Source organism: Cebus imitator, unplaced genomic scaffold (genome assembly GCF_001604975.1).
Source record: "Cebus imitator isolate Cc_AM_T3 unplaced genomic scaffold, Cebus_imitator-1.0 Scaffold155, whole genome shotgun sequence".
In the NCBI taxonomy this organism is placed as follows: domain Eukaryota; kingdom Metazoa; phylum Chordata; class Mammalia; order Primates; family Cebidae; genus Cebus; species Cebus imitator.
The window spans coordinates 632,711-648,882 of NW_016107470.1; the positions used below are offsets into that span (position 1 = coordinate 632,711).

General features: G+C 44.4%; 1 long non-coding RNA gene across 1 annotated transcript; it reads left to right on the forward strand.

Annotated features, from left to right (window-relative positions):
* The first annotated feature begins 12,019 nt into the window (after nt 1-12,019).
* Nucleotides 12,020-14,756, forward strand: LOC108314532. Its single transcript, XR_001829518.2, has 2 exons — nt 12,020-13,019; nt 14,472-14,756. It is a non-coding gene; the product is annotated as an uncharacterized LOC108314532 (long non-coding RNA).
* The last annotated feature ends 1,416 nt before the right edge of the window (nt 14,757-16,172 follow it).

Genomic DNA, 16,172 nt, shown 5'->3' on the forward strand with positions numbered 1-16,172 from the left:
CCCAGGAAGGAAGCACATTTCTAGGAACTCAGACGTTTTCCCCAGTCCTGAGTAGGGTTCCCAATTCCGTGCCAAGTTTTGGAGGGAAGTCGCTCTGTGAATGTGAGAAAGTTGCTCCCCCAACCCCCATCTACTTGCCACCCTCAGCTATGAATTTCTTATTTCAGGAGGGAGGACGAACATGGAGACACACATTTTTGCAGTAGTCTAAGTGGCCAATTTTTACTATGGCTTCTCTTCTCCCTCCCATCCTCTTGCGCTACCTGAGATCCCCTACGGGAGATTTCCTCTGGGCTCCTGCGCTTTTGAGGACGTTCCGGAAAGTTCCCAAGCCCCACCCTTGGTAGCCGCCCTGACTCCAGCTTCCAATTGTTTCCTCTTCTTTGCACAGATAGCCGTCAGCCCCGGACCACCACCAGCGTCCAAGATAGACCACTTTAGCAAATTCGTCAGGGCTGGAGCAGTTCAAGAGTTTGGAAACAAACTGATAATAGAGGGGTCCTATTTAATGCCACATTCTCTCCGGTTCAAGTTCCAACTCCCCTTTGCCCTTTGTGCGAAACTTTCCCCGGGCCGAGCTTTGTTCCTTTATTCAGTCAACAAACGTCCGAGGAGTGCGGCTATAGGCGGCCGCTGAACCCAGAAAGGGCTTTCTCTAAGCTCTCTTGGTACCCTCATGTCTTTCTTCCCTTGTCCGAGGCAAGACCAACACTGCCAATAAAATTCGAACATGGGTGACTGAGGGTCAGACCCTGGCCCGGGGCCGGCCTTCCGGTTCCTAATTTTTACCTAATGAAACCATATCCAGAGATGAATCTTTAAACAATCGATTCAGTAGCGGAGTAAATTCCTGTTTGGAAGCACCCAGGCGGCGTGGAAAGATCTGGCCTTCGGGTGTGACCCGCAGGGAGTTCCCTCGCGGAACGGGAAGGTCGCGGGCGCACCGACGAACCCGCCAACAACACCGAGCACTAGCCGGGCAGCCCAGAAGTGGAGGCGCCGCAGCTCCCCTAAGCATGGGCGCGGCCCTGAGGCGCGTAGTGCACGGCGCGGTAACAAGGACCGGCCGCCTTCCTGAAGGCACAGAGCAAGAGGCCATACTCTGGATCCCAGGCCGGGTCCCCGTGGTTCTGCACGGACCTCCCGGACGCCTCCCAGATTCCGGGCTTCTGTAACCCTGAGGCCGGGTTTAAAAACCACGGCGCTTGCAAGTTGCGCGGAGTCCAGGGTCGAGGGTCGAGGGTGGTCTTCCACCCTGGGGATCATCTTCTCGATGACTGGCTGATAGCCAAGCCTAGAGTTGCACAGGGAGGGGAGCCGAAGAGCTGGAGCCGCGCGCCAAGGGCTGGGAGGAGCGGGGAGGCTGGGACAGGGACAGAAGGAAAACTGGGGAAAAGTGACCCCCACACACACACTGTCCTACCTGCTGATGACACTAATAATAACAATCTTGGCCGACTATTTCCCCGCTGCTCCCGAAGTGCCAGGCACGGGATCCTCCGTTAGCACTTCCAGAGCACTCACTGAAGAAGACACTGTAGCAAATTCTCCATTTTCCAGACTAGGAATAGGCGACTCGGAAAAATTAAAAAAACTCGCCAGAGGACACTCAGGCAGTAGCACCCTGCCGGGCTTGCTCTCTGAACCACTAACTTCACGCGCGCACGCTACCCTTTCGTACCTGGGCCTCTCGCGGGTCTCAGGGGTCGAAGCCTGACCTGGACCAGGACCCCAGATTCTTCCTCCTGGCCTCTGTCCCACGAGCCCCGGCGCCAGGAAGCGCGTTTCTCTCCCTGAGACCCAGCCCCGTCGAAAGATGCGCGCGGTCAGGTCCCTAACCCCGCGCTCTGGCTGTGAGTTTTCCGGGAAGCCTCTGCGGAGCGTGGGAAAGGCGCAACCAGACTCCCCCGGGCCGCGCCCCGGCCCACGCCTGCCTAGAGCACTCCGCTTCACCAAGGAGCATTCTGTGCGTCCTTCCTCCCTGGCGTGATTTTCGTTCTTTTTCCTCTCGTGGTCCCCTGGAACCCAGGTACCCCTCGACGTAGGCGCCAGCAGTACCGGAGATCCCTCCCCTGGACTCCCTGCGGTCCCGATGCCACCTCCTAATCCCAGCCGCCTACCCAAGGCGGTGGAGTGGGGCAACTCGGTGCTCTGCGCCGCCCCAGGATGCTGGAATTCCTCTCCGTAGTCTTGATCCGGCTATCCGCTTCGTTGCCCCGCGCTGGATCCTGGCAGCCTGAAATGTGTCCACAAGCTGGGCTGTGCGGGCCTGCGGTGAAGGTCCAAGAGACGAGCGGGCAGGGGGACGCAGGCTGTCGCAAGGATTAGCCCTCCGCGGACCCTCAGTTCAGAAGGTCCTGGTCTACAGGAGTGGGGGAGATGGTGGCCCCTGGAGAGGAGAGAAGGTCCGGGAACCGCTGGACTAGGGTCCCCGGCGGCTGGCTGAAGGCCGCAAGCAGAGGGGCCCGTCGATTGCCAGCAAGTCCCAGGCAGGTGCCGTCTAGTATGGTGGTAACATTCTACAGTCCCGATTCTGTGTACTTTGAGTAGCCAAAATGAATAAAATCTGTTTATATATTGGAATGCAACTGATGATTCCAAAATCTCATCTCCAGGCTGCCTAGATCACACGGCCCCCATTCCTTTCATTTTTTACTTAATAACGGGCCGTTAGAAAATTTAGAGAAACAGAGAAACCACGAGAAAAATAATGGAATCAAATGGCGGTAAGGACTAACAAGGCTGGCAGGGAGATTTGGCAAATGGTGGCTCCTAAGATTTTGCACCAGTCCTTCACCACATTTTATTGGAAGTGTGGGGGAGTCATGGTTCTCATACCTCACCAGCTTTCAGGAAAAATGCTCAGAAATTTTTTTCCACTTTAACATCTGATTACAGTGTAAATAGTAACCTTATTCTAATTGTTAATGTCACCTCATAATTTCTACAAAAAAGTTTTTCTGGGTATTTTTTTCATGTAATCACTGAAATTATTTTAATGGATTTTAAGCATTCATTGATTCTGTATACACCACCTGCAAAGAGCTTACATAGGGGATTGCTAACAATACCAAAATTTGCCCCATCCAAAAAAACAAATTAGAGTAGAAAAAGAAAAAGGACTTGAGAATCCAGTATGAAATTCAGTTAAATGTTAGTTCCCTGTTACTCAGCTACCTTAATATTGTCAGGTTTACCTGAGCACGAACTTCATTTTCTTAATCGTTCTTAGCACGCAGGGATATGTTTATTGAAGTCAGTAATTAATAATATTTTGGGACAGTTATGATTTACTTAGCCAGTGAAGCAGTTTCTACTCCCAAATGCAGGCAAAGAGAACAATAAGATTAAACGTAGCCTAAGAGATTTCCTTTTTGTCAAATACTGTGTTTTTGCTATGTATATAGATGTTTATATATAAGGGCATATTTATGACTAGTAGTTCCTAAAATTAAGGGGACTATTATTGTGTTATTCAAGGTATCAGTTGGAACCTTAAAGAAAATATAAGCATTATTTGAAATATGACATTACTTATGTATCTTAAGATACATATGTCATAATGTATAAGATACATATTTTCTTTAAGTTTAAAGAGATTACTGTAATTAACCTCTATTTACTTCTCCTCTGGGCCAACCTTGTGTCATCTTTATCCTCTGACAGTCCTCTCCCCACTGAATTATTTTGAATCAAATCCCAGATATTCTATGATTGTATTCATAAATGTTTTTGAATATTTCTCTAAAAGATAATAATTCCATCAGTGAGCTGGGTGCAGTGACTCCTACCTGTAATCCCAACCCTTTGGGAGGCAGAGGTGGGATGATCACTTGAGGCCAGGAGTTCAAGACCAGCCTGGGCAACATAGCAAGACCCCATTTATAAAAAAGAAGATTCCTATCAATGTAACCACAATGCTATTATCAAACCTAAATAATCCATTAATAGCATTAAATTATCCAGGCAATATTTAAATATCCTCAGTTATCTAAAAACTTTTTGTGTAGTTGGCTGGTTTGAATTAGAATGCTAATATGGGTTATGTATTGTGTTTGGTTGATATGGTCTATTATGTCTCTTTCAGATTTCCTCAATCCTCTTTTCTTTTTCCTTGCATTTTTGTGAAAGAAATTGGAATGTTTTGAAGAACTTGACACTCTGAACTGTGTAGCTGCAGGTAATAGTTTTTTGGTTTTGTTTTTGGCAAGATATTCCCAGGGATAAGGTCGTTTATTCAGAATTTGAATTAGGAAATAATAATAATATTAGCAAATAATAACATAAGCAAATAATAATTAGAGGGAGAAGGATTAGTCAAAATATTTTGAAGAATCAACTATTGGAAAAACAAATTTTTATCAGAGCAAGCATGGATTTGGGAAAGCTTATGTGAAATTTATCTAAATGCATATACAATTTAAAATTGTAATGTCTTACAATAAAAAAGGTTATTTTCCATATATTTATAAAAATGTAAATTATCAATGATTTAATTGAAAAATTTAAATCTAGTTTTATTTTGATGAGAATAAAGTTTTTTATATCATTAATATTTTAGTTGAAGGTCCAAAGACATTTTATGTTAAAACTTTACGTTTAATATTATTTCGTGTTTTAGAACATAAAATCTAAAATGTGGTAACATCTGGTGAGGGGCAGATAGATAAGAGCACAAATTCTGTGCTCATGAAAATTCATTTTAGCATAACTCAATTAAAGCAATTCAGGATTTGAACAATATTAGATTGGGCAGAAAACATTTTACTTCAGTGTAGGAATAAGTAATAAAAATCAAAGGTACCTATTTTAGGCTTCTTATTTCTTTAATGAGTATGCACATGAAATAAAATTTCCATTTCCACATCCATTTGTTCTATGATACATTGGACTTCTATAATTTAATCTTTCTCATCCTGCAGTTATTTTCACGGGTTTCTGTGTCCATCACTGTCTGGAATCTCTCAGATGGTTAAAAACCAAATCTTACTCGTCTTTATATCTCAAACAATTCCTAGCACATTACCAAAAATACATGATAAAATTTATTGTGTCTGTAATACTGGTAAAGTGGGTAAAAGGGTAGTATATATACTAGGCTTTAAGATAGATCTAAATATTATTCAAATTACCAACATTATTGTTTTAAAAAGTATCATTCCCCTAAGACATACAGGGTTTTTTAGATAAGGCTGGATTTAATACTTTAATTAATAGGTCACAGTTCTTAACTATTTAATTCAAATTTGGTAAGCAGCTGATGTTTTATATAACGCTGTCGGGTATTTTTTATTCGCTTGTATTTTCTGATACACTGCATTCAGCACTTCATATCACATTGCATATCATATCTGTATGTAATATATATAAATCTATTTTAATATATAATATATTTGACATTTGATGGCTGTGAAACTTTAATTTTAGAATAGATTTTACTATTTTTGTTTTTGAGATGAAGTCTCACTCTGTTACCCAGGCTCGGGTGCAGTGGTGTGAAATCATCTCACCGCAACCTCTTCCTCCCAGGTTCAAGTGAGTCTCCTGCCTCAGCCCCCCGGACTACAGGCATGCGCCTCTGCATCTGGCTAATTTTTTGTATTTTTAGTAGAGACAGGGTTTCCCTATGTTGGCCAGGATGGTCTTGAACTCCTGACCTCAGGTAATCCGCCTGCCTCGGCCTCCCAAAGTGCTAGGATTACAGGTGTAAGCCACCGTGCCTGGTCAGATTTTAAATTTTTATTAAAAAGATTTAAATACCTACTGTAAGGAAACAGCTGTTATTTGTTGAAATAAAATGTAGACTCATGTTTCCTTGGGGATTAGTCTAGTTTACAAAAATAGATGGATGTGAGGAGTTGGGTATCTAGATGGAATTTCTGTTGGTTTGCATTCTCTTTCTGCTGCTTACTAGCTTTGTGACCTCAGGCAAACAACCTCTCCAAGCCTCGATTTCCCCATCTATATAATGGTGATATTTATAAGTGTCACCTTATAGGGCCATGGTGGAGATTACCTGAAAGAGTGTATGTGAAGTGTTTAGCACAGTGCCTGGCACATGCTCAGTGCTCTCTACATGTTAGCTAGTACTTAATGATGCTAATAAACATGTTGTGTCCCTAAGCACGGGTAGGATCTTGCCTGACATCTTCCTCTGCATCCTGGTCAGTCTTCACATGGTGGGCATCCTTTATTTGCTGTATACCATTTCCAGCATGGTATACAGAGCATGCTGTTTCTTTCCTGCCAGAAGGTTCCTGCTGCAGCTCTCTTGCTAGTGTAGTTTAGCCTCTGGTGTGAGGAACGAGTCACATGTACCGTCACCTCCTAGGACCAACAGGACTTTTCAGGAGAGCTGTCCCTCCTTACACAGAGAATTGCCCTTGCCTAACACTGAAGCCTGGCAGAGTAACATGAAATAATCACAACAACTCTAAAATTGAATCAGCATGCCTAGAGTAACCGGTATATCCTTCTCTCGTACTTTATCAATTGCTTCATTTCTGCTCAGCCTAATATTCACCTGATGCATAGATTTAGTTTTTGTTCACTTATCGGGAAAATGTTGATCAAGGAATTACTCTGTGTTAAGTGCTGTGGTAGAAGCAAGGGATACAGTGATGATCAGGGCAGATGCAGCCCCTACCTTCAGGTCGCGGAGACTGAATACAAAGAAGCAGGCAGCTGTAAGATGGGAGAGAAATGCTGCGCTGGGTCAGCCCGTGGTGTGAAGAGAGTAGGTAGGAAAGGGTGGGGACAGGAGCGTACATCCTGGAAGAAGAAGCACCTGAGCAGAGTCCGGAAGGCTAAGGAGGAGTTAGCAGATAAAAGAGTGGGGTCTCATGACTTGACCTCTCAATTGTAGGGCGTGCCCAGCTGGCTGGCTTATCTGCTATGCCACTGGATTTTTGTCAGACTCCCGGAGTATTTCTCATGGACTGCAAACAAATCTCAGCAAGAAAAGCATGGAAGTTCTTTTGTGCCCTGCCCAAGAAAGCCACCTGGAGGGGCAAGGGGACCCTAGCAGAAAGAAGCTGGAGGTGGCCTGCCAGATATTCAAGGGCTGTGGAAGGAAGGGAAAGTGACCAACTGGAATAGAAATTCATTTGTCCACTCAGGGGAACTTCAGGTGAGGCTTTGCAGGCCATAGAGGGAGTGTTTCTAGAACACACAATCAAATCAGTAAAATGAGAACTTTCTGCTCCCTTTGCCTCATCTGGGGTGATCTATGGCCCTGGTATGCCTGGGACTGGAGGGGTGTCCTGAGATATAAGACTTTCAGTGCCAAAGCCATGACAGTCCCAGGAAATCAGGACAGTTGGTCACCCTATGAACCATCTCTTTCCTACACCCTATCTTTGAAGGGGATCAGAAACCTCATTAGCAAGATGGAGGAGGAGAACTAGGTGAGCAGAGGAGAGATGCCCTCATGCCCTCCTTTGCCAAGGGTAGATTCTGAACTGCCACTGGCCCCAGTCCCAGGGGAAGAAATCTAAACCCTTACACAAAATTGAAGTCTTGACTATTACTTAGAACTGCTGTTTTAATTTTACTAAATTGAGACTATATTGTAGAACATATAAGTTAATGTCTGTGTGTGGTAAAACACAACTAAGTTAAAATTTACCATCATAATTGTTTTTTAAGCATATAGTTCAATAGTGTTAAGTACATTCATATTGTTTTACAATAGAGCTCCAGAACTTTTCATCTTGCAAAATTGAAACTCTATACCCATTAAAACAAAAACCAAACCAAAAAAACTCTGAACAATGAGAACACATGGACACAGGGAAGGGAACATCACACACCGGGGCCTGTTGTGGGGTGGCGGGCAAAATGAGGGATGGCATTGGGAGAAGTACCTAATGTAGATGACAGGTTGATGAGTGCAGCAAACCACCATGGCATGTGTATACCCATGTAACAAACCTGCACGTTCTGCACGTGTATCCCAGAACTTAAAAGTATTTAAAAACAACCACTACCAAAAAAAAACCTCCTTTCTGCTCTCTACCCTCCCTGCCAACCCCCTAGTTCCTAGTAATCACCATTCTACAGGCAAATAACTTTTTATATTTCCTGACAGTGACCAGAAAGGCATGGGTGGGGACAGAGTGGGGGTGTGTGTGTGTGTGTGTGTGTGTCCTGTGTGAGTTTTAGGGGATGATGGAGTTAGATCCCCAGAGAGTAGAGCTAAGGACAGTGAGAGACAATAGAGTTGTCTGTTTCTCCTAACGGTTAAACTTAGTTACAGATCTGTGTCCACTGCTAGGCAGGGTTTTGTCTTAGTTGTCCTAACCTCAGTGACTAGTATGGAGCCTGTCACCTAGTAGGTATTCAACAGAGATCTGTGAATGAATGGATTCATTTTATGCAACAGTCGTTGTTTTGCAAAATGTATGTTTGCCATAAATTTTCATAAAAGGTTCTAGGAATAGAATAGTTGGAGTCAGTATAACTTGAAGTCAATGGACCCTTCCAGGAGGAATTTGGGAGAGAGTGAAAATGATTAGAGAGAGTGGAATAGGGTGACGTATTCTTGCCACTTGTTGCTTTCCTGTTTCTCTCCTTCACTAAGGAGGGCAGATGTCCTTCCTTGCTGCTCTAGCCTCAGTGCTCCTGCTTACACACTTCTGTGTCTCCCGGTTGCTCACTCAGCCTGCTGTGAATGCCCCTGCCAGTGCCCCTTCCTTAATCTGGAATAACCCCATTTCTGTATGTGGCGAACCTTTGGCCATGCAGCTGCTGGCACCATGCACAGCCTTCCTGGCCATGTAGCTGGCGCTCCACTGCACTGCCCGGGGAAACCCCTCCTCTCTGACCCTTCTCAGCTCTAGCATGGACATGCTCTGCTTTTTCCCTCTCTGTTCATCCAGTTCCCTGAGCCTGTGGGGGCCCAGCACCTAAAGGGGAAACTTCTTTCATTTTCCATTTCCTCAGGAGATTTAAAAAACAAAACCCATAAAATGCCAGCACAGCCCGATTCATTGTAGGTATTCCATGTATATACATTTCTACCTTCAGCTCCTCAGAGCACAGACTCCAAGCTGCTCGCCTTTGAGAAGTCCGTGCACTAGATTCATCCTCTCCAAGTGTCCCTTTCACAATGGGGCCCAGAAATGTCAGGGGCAACGACATTTTTCATAGCATGGTCTTTGAAATTGTGCCTCCAGCCTTGCTCTCTGGTCCAGCCAATCTCCTTACTGTCCCAGCCCAAGCCTTGCCAGCCCTGGCCTCCCCAAGTTGTTCATCAGCCTCTGGTACCTACCCTACTCCGTCTCTGGTAAGATCCTATGCTCCCTTCCTGGCCCCATTCACATCCCAATGGCCCTAAGACAGCTACCGTGGTCCTTGCCATCTCACTGATCACACTTTGCTGCACATTTCTGTAGCATTTAAATTCAGAACTCTCTCCTATGTGACTCATTGTATATTATTGTTTCATTTTGTATTATTTCCTATTATTTTACAATTGCTAGCCTTTTTCCCCTGCGGTGGCTTTGTATTATCTGAATTTAGTTAAGCCAGAACCAGGTTTCCCAGAATCTCTTTCTCTGTATGGCTCTGGATTAAGGTTGGCCAAAGGAGAAATTTGCTCAAGAATCGGAAGACAGAAGCAAAGCAGCAACCGTGATGCTCCAAAGGTCCATGTCGACCACCTGACACAGGCCGCTGCAGAGCTGCCTCCCGTCTTGCAGATGTGGGTCCACAGCCAGAACCCTTGCTCTTATAGCTCTACCTGATCCCATCTTTCAGCTCCCAGAGTCCCAGGCAGGCACCTGTACAGGTCCGTGGCAGAGGGTGCCATCTTCTTTTTTTTTTTTTTAAGACGGGGCTTCACCATGTTGGTCAGGCTGTTCTTGAACTCCCGACCTTAGGTAGTCCACCCGCCTTGGCCTCCAAAGTGCTTGGATTACAGGCATGAGCCACCACGCCCGGCTCCATCTTCTTATTCTGATCGTTAACACCAAAGAAATTGGAGGCAGTGACAGACAGACACGGGTTTTAGTTTGTCTTTGTGGATTCTACTTGGTTGTCATGGGTTCTGGTTTGTCCTTCCTTTCTCCCATGTTATATTCAGCTTTCCTTCCTGACTGAAGGCCCTGTTGACCTGCAGTGACTTCTGGCCACCAAACACAAAGTCATCAGCTTTCCATAGACTTCTTCAGCAGGTCCCATGATTGCTTAAAGTCTAATTGGTATAATAAAGTCCTTATTGCATATCATGCACAGTGGTTCTGCTTCTGTGATTGAATACCCCCTTAGGTTACAGACACCTTGACGAAAGGGGCCAGTGGCTTATGCCTGTAATCCCAGCACCTTGGGAGGCCAAGGCTGCAGGATTGCTTGAGCCCAGGAGTTTGAGACCAGCCTGGGGTGAGACCCCATTTCTACAAAGAAAGCAAAAAAGTTAACTGGGTGCGGCGGCATGCACCTATAGTCCTAGCCACTTGGGAGACTGAGGTGGGAGGATCACTTGAGCCCAAGAGTTTGAGGCTGCAGTAAACTATCATCACACCACTGCATTCCAACCTGGGTAAAAGAGTGAGACCCTCTCTCTCTGTCAAAGAAAAAAGAAAGAAAGAAGAAAGAAAGAAAGGGGCCAAATGATGTCCATTTCCCCCCTGGAATCAGTGGTCATCATAGTCTTGTTTTAGATTTTATGGACCATATAAAGTCTCTGTTGCTTCTCTCCACCTCTCCCACCCCTTCCCCTCCCTGCTTCCTTCTTCTAGTACTGCTATTTCCTCTACTTCTTCTCTACTTCCACTTCTCTGCCTCCTCTTCTTGCTTTTCTTTCTCCTCCTTTTCTTCTTCCCCCTTTTCTTCCTCCTTTACAAGTTTGAAAAAATGTAAAACTATTTTTAGCTCACAGACCATACAAAAGCAGGCCATAGTTTTTGGATCCTTGGTCTATTCTAGACCAATCATTCTCAAACAAGTGGCACGGCCCTCTAGAGAGTACTTTTTGGGAAGGGGGCAAGCACAGTGATTGGGAGCTATGAATACATTTATTAGGTAAGGTCTAGGGATGATGAACATCCTGGAATATACCAGGCAGTCCCACCCAAGAAAGAAAAGCACCTATAGTATTCAAATTTGAGTCACTGAAATAACTCCTCCTGCAGTGGTCTGCATCTGTAGCTATCAATTCCATAGTGATTTATGTGTTTAAATGTAAACATCTGACTACTTCTTCTCCTTATAGGTTAGTTTTGCCAGGGCGTTTGAACAGTTTTCAACCTTTATTTCTTTAGGTATTTTTTTCTGACCCTCCTCCTCTCAGGAATTCCAAATACACTTATGTTAAGTGGCTTAGAGGTGTCCCACAGTTTGATGATGCTCTATTATTATTATTTTTTTTTAGTATTTTTTCTCCATGTGTTTTATTTTGAACAATTTCTATTGCTATGTTTTTAAATTCACTTGTATTTTATTCTGCAATGTCAATCTGCTGTTAATTCCATCCAATACATTTTTCATCTCACACATAGTAATGTTCATTTCTAGAAATTCAGTTTGGGTTTTCCCCTATATCTTCCATAGTTTAAAGGCCCAATCTTTAGCTTAGGAACATATAAAATACAGTTACATTAATGCTTCAAGTGTACTGATCTGCTAATTGTATTATCCTATCTACTAATCCTATTATTGATTTTTATCCTCATTATGTGTCATATTTTTTGCCTCTTCACATCCCTGATGGTTTCTGATTAGATGACAGAGATCACCAATTTTAACTAATTGGCTGCTTGCAGTTTTTATATTTCTATAAATATTCCTGAGCTTTTTTCTGTCACACAGCTAAGCTACTTAGAAAAGTTTGAACCTTCCAGATTTTGCCCTGAAGCTTTGATAGGATAGGTGTTAAGAATAGTATTTGGTCTAGGGTTGTTTTGCTCGCTAGTGAGAGAGTTTTTATTCTGACTGATATTAACAGGGACTGTTTGTGGCCCCCTGTGAGCATTGGAAGCCCTCCAATCCCTTTAATCTTTGTGGATGATTCTTTTTCTAGTCTCAGGCACTTTTCCTACCTGCATCCTCTGATCACTACTCTGTTAAATAGTCAAGGAGGGTAAGTATTCTCTTCAGATTTCCAGAGCTCTGTCTCTGTACAGCCCTCTCCTCCTCAATGTTCTGCCCTATGAATTCTAGCCGCATTGGTCCCAGACTCACAGTTCTGTCTTCTCAACTCAGGGAGGTCTCTGAGCTCCATCTGGATTCTTGCTTCCTGTGCTGTGGCCTGGAAACTTTTATAGGTGATGGGGAGGTCAATTCCTTTGTTTCTCGCCTTTTGAAGATCACTGCCCTTTGTTGCTTGATTCCAGTGATTGATTCCCTTTGTTGCTTGAGGGGCATAGCTTCATATATTTTGTCCAGTGTTTTTGTTGTTTTAGGTGAGAAGGTAATTTTGGTCTCTGTTACTGAATCTTGGCCAGAAGTGTAAGTCACTTACCTAAGCATTTATACATCAAAATACTGCACAAATAATTTTAGTTTAAACTACTTTTTAAAAATCTCCTTCATCTTCCATTTAGAATTCTATTTAGGGTATTACGTTGATTTTTTAGAAATTCTGTTATTGACAGTTTCAATTGCCTTTTAATTCCATTTAAAGGTAGTGCATAGGGTATTCTAAAACAGCTGTTAAACAAAGAGAAAATTGGGCCTGATAGGGTGAAAATCACAGCTCTAATACCTAGAGTGACCCTATAATGTATTGTCCAAAGGAGATATTTTTGACAGTGAAAGAGGATGTTGCTAGTAATTATATCAGGACCATGGACTAAACCAGTACTAGCCTAGGCTGCCGGGGACGTATTTGTATCCCATCTCTATTTTATGCCTTATACAATTCTTTACTTACACCTACCAGCCTTTAATGAGCCTGCTTTTTTTTGTCCAGCTGAGTGCCACATGCTGACATCACTAAGATCAATAAGGCAAACTCTGAAAGATGGGAAGAGACAGGAGACAGTCCTTTATAATGCAGTGTGATCTGTGCTCCAACAGAGGTGAACACAAGGGCCTTACAAAGAGTCAATGAAGAGCATGTCTGATGGCAGGGGAGGGCACTTATGGTGGAGAAGATGAGTCGAAGTATGTTCATAGGGAGAGTGGGGTTAGAAGTGGTGGGAAAGGTATTCCAGACAGTGTGTGTCAAGGCCAAGAGCCAGGAGAACAAAAGTGGGACTTTTTCTTCTTTTTTTCCAAGATGGGAGAGCATTCTGATTGGCTGGAAAACAACGTACATGGGAAGCTGGGAGGACATGATGGGGTGGTGGGGTGGAGTGGGGAAAGGTAATACTTATAGAAACAGTAGTTAATATTTAGTGCCCCTTATCACATGCTGGGCACAGTTCCAGGTCCTTGGAACATATTAGCTCATTTAATCATTACAACAACCCTATGAGGTAGGAACTATTATTATCCCCATTTTCAGGTGAGGAATCTGAGGCACAGAGAGAGCAAATACATTGTCCAGGGCCACACAGCAAGTATGTGGTAGGTCCTGGAGTTGAATACAGAGTCCCTTTACTCTAAACTCCTGAAAGCCAGATGCTACAAGACGTTGTTATTCCAAGTGAAGGAATGCTAAGGACATCATCCTGTAGGCGACCAGGAGCCCCTGAGGCATTTGAAGCAGGGGAGTGACTTAAAACAAAGTGGTGTAAGAAAGTGCTCCCAGAGCAGCATAAAAGTAGGGTGCAGTGGAGGTCTCCACTAGTCACAAGAGGTGGTGAGAGGTTGAGCTAAAGCAGCAGCAGCATGGATGCAGAGGATGCATTCCCAAACCCTTACGGGCACAGTCCTTTAGCCTCAGTGACCACAGTGAAGGGTGCAGAGGAGAAGCCCAAGAATACGCCAGGTGCTCTGGCTTATATGCCCCTGTGTGAACATGAAGCCTCTCACAGACACGCAGGTTACAGGAGGAAAAGCAGGCTTATTTGGGAAGGAGGCTTCTAGACCATGACTTCCATTTTAGCCATGTAGTTTTTGAGGTGCTTGTACAAGTTCTAGGTGGAAATGTCCAGGAGGCAGTGGGAAACTCAAAACTCGATCTCAGGAGAGAGGCTTGGGCCAGAGGGCTTGGGGAATCATCAGCATAGGGGCAGGAGGAGAGATGCTATCTGGATGAGGTTGCAGTGGAGCATGTACAGAGTTGGGAAGAGGTGGTGATGAACCCAGGGACTCCACTATTCAGTAGATAACTGTGAGATTAGAAAGCAATGAAGGAGACAGAGAAGGATGTGTGAGAGGAGCATCAACAAGGAATAAATGAGCAGCATGTGCTCCAGAGAGGGCCATAAAGACTGGATTTGGCTCTCACAGGTCATACACAAAAGAACCTTGGAACCAAAAGGAAAATCATGATGATTTAAGGGGTATATCCAGTTTCTAGGTCTGCTGTCACAAAATACCAGAAACTAGATGTCTCAAAACAACAGAAACTTATTCTCTCACAGTTTTGGAGGCTAGAAGTTCAAAACCAGGTGTTGGCAGCACCACGCTCTCCCTGAAGATGCCTTTCCAGTAGCTTCTGGGGTTGCCTGCAAGCCCTGACATTCCTTGGCTTATAGATGCACCACCCCAGTTTCCACCCCCACCATCACATGGCCTTCTCCCTGGGTGCCTGTCTGTGCTCCTTCTCCTCTTCTTCAAAGGACAACAGTCATAGTAGATTAAGGGCCCACTCCTAACTAATTACATCTGCAACAGCCTGATTTCCAAAGAAAGTCACCTTCTAAGAATGCTAGGAAGAACATGAATTTTTGGGGCTGTGTGGATACTGTTCAACCTGGAATATGGCAAGGAAGATGACAGATTAGTTTGATTTAAGCTAGAGAGGGACATAGGGTTAAAGGTAGGACATTTTTTTTCCTAGACGGGAGAAGTTTAAACATGTTACTACATTGAATAAATGAAAGAGCCATGGACATGGAGAGGCTAAAGATTCTGAACTAAGTGCAAGTAATTGATAGCGCAAGCTCCCAGGGGGCTGGGGCCTGGAGCGCAGATGGATGGATCAACTGTGGGCAGAGCTGGGGCGTGGGAGGGGTGTGCAGATGCAGATGTGTTTGAGGGTGGGGGGCCAGAAGCTCAGTGGGGTGAAGCGTGACAGCGCAGCTCCGAGCACGCTGGAGATGTTCACCAAGCAAATCAAGAGCAGATGGCGGAGCGAGCAGCTGAAATAACAGCTTGTGAAATCAGCCCTACTTTGTGGGGAGAGGATTAGTTAAGGATTCTAGCCATGGGAACCAAGAGGAGGAGGATAATCTGTTCAATGCCTATTATGGGACTTTGGGGGAGCAGTTTTGGCCTCAACCTGGAGAATATCCTAGAAGGCCAGAAAGAGGAGGCCTGCAATCATGTGAGCCAGCCCCTCACTCTGAGATGAAGTGTCCACAGAGCAGTAACACCGCCCTCTATGTAGTGGTGTTATGGCTGTGTAGACACCTCTAGAGGGTAGCAATCTGGAGGGGTCGTGATGGAAAAGGGCTGAAGCATAAGAATGTAGGCCCAGTACTGAGATAGAAAGGATTCTCCGAGAGACTTGGGTAGAGTGGTGGTGGTGGAGGTGGGTGTAAGAAGCCATCTGCTGTCTCCGTGCTATCATGGAAGTCAATTCCTCAAGAGCAGAGCCAATCACCATTTAGGCCCCTGTGTTAGCCTTAATTTATTCCTCAGGAGAGGAGAATACTCCTCCAGATGCATTCAAAGTATAAGCTGTCTCTTTTCAGGCGAGGACTGGCCAGCAGGTTTGAAATTCTGTCATCTGGAAATTCTCTGATGTCTTCCCCAGCTCTTCCCATTCTTTTGCTTCAACACATTTTAAAACCAGGCCCCGCAGCGGTAGAATCAGCATGAAAAAACAAGTAGGTTTCAGGAAAAATTATCCAAGTGGAATCTCTACTATACTCTGTTTATCAAATGGAAAGCTTAAAACAGTATAAGAGTTTTTGCAGGGTGTATTTATATCACACCACTTTTGGGTCTATAGACAGGGGCTTTTTCTGGATCAAACTGTTCAATTGTCCTGTGCATCCTGGCCTAAAATCAGAGTAGATAAAAAACATTTTAGGAGAGATGAGAGTCTAGCCCTTAATGGCAAAAATCAGGGCTGAGCCCTAAGCCTATGTTTTTATACATATTATACAATTGATTGT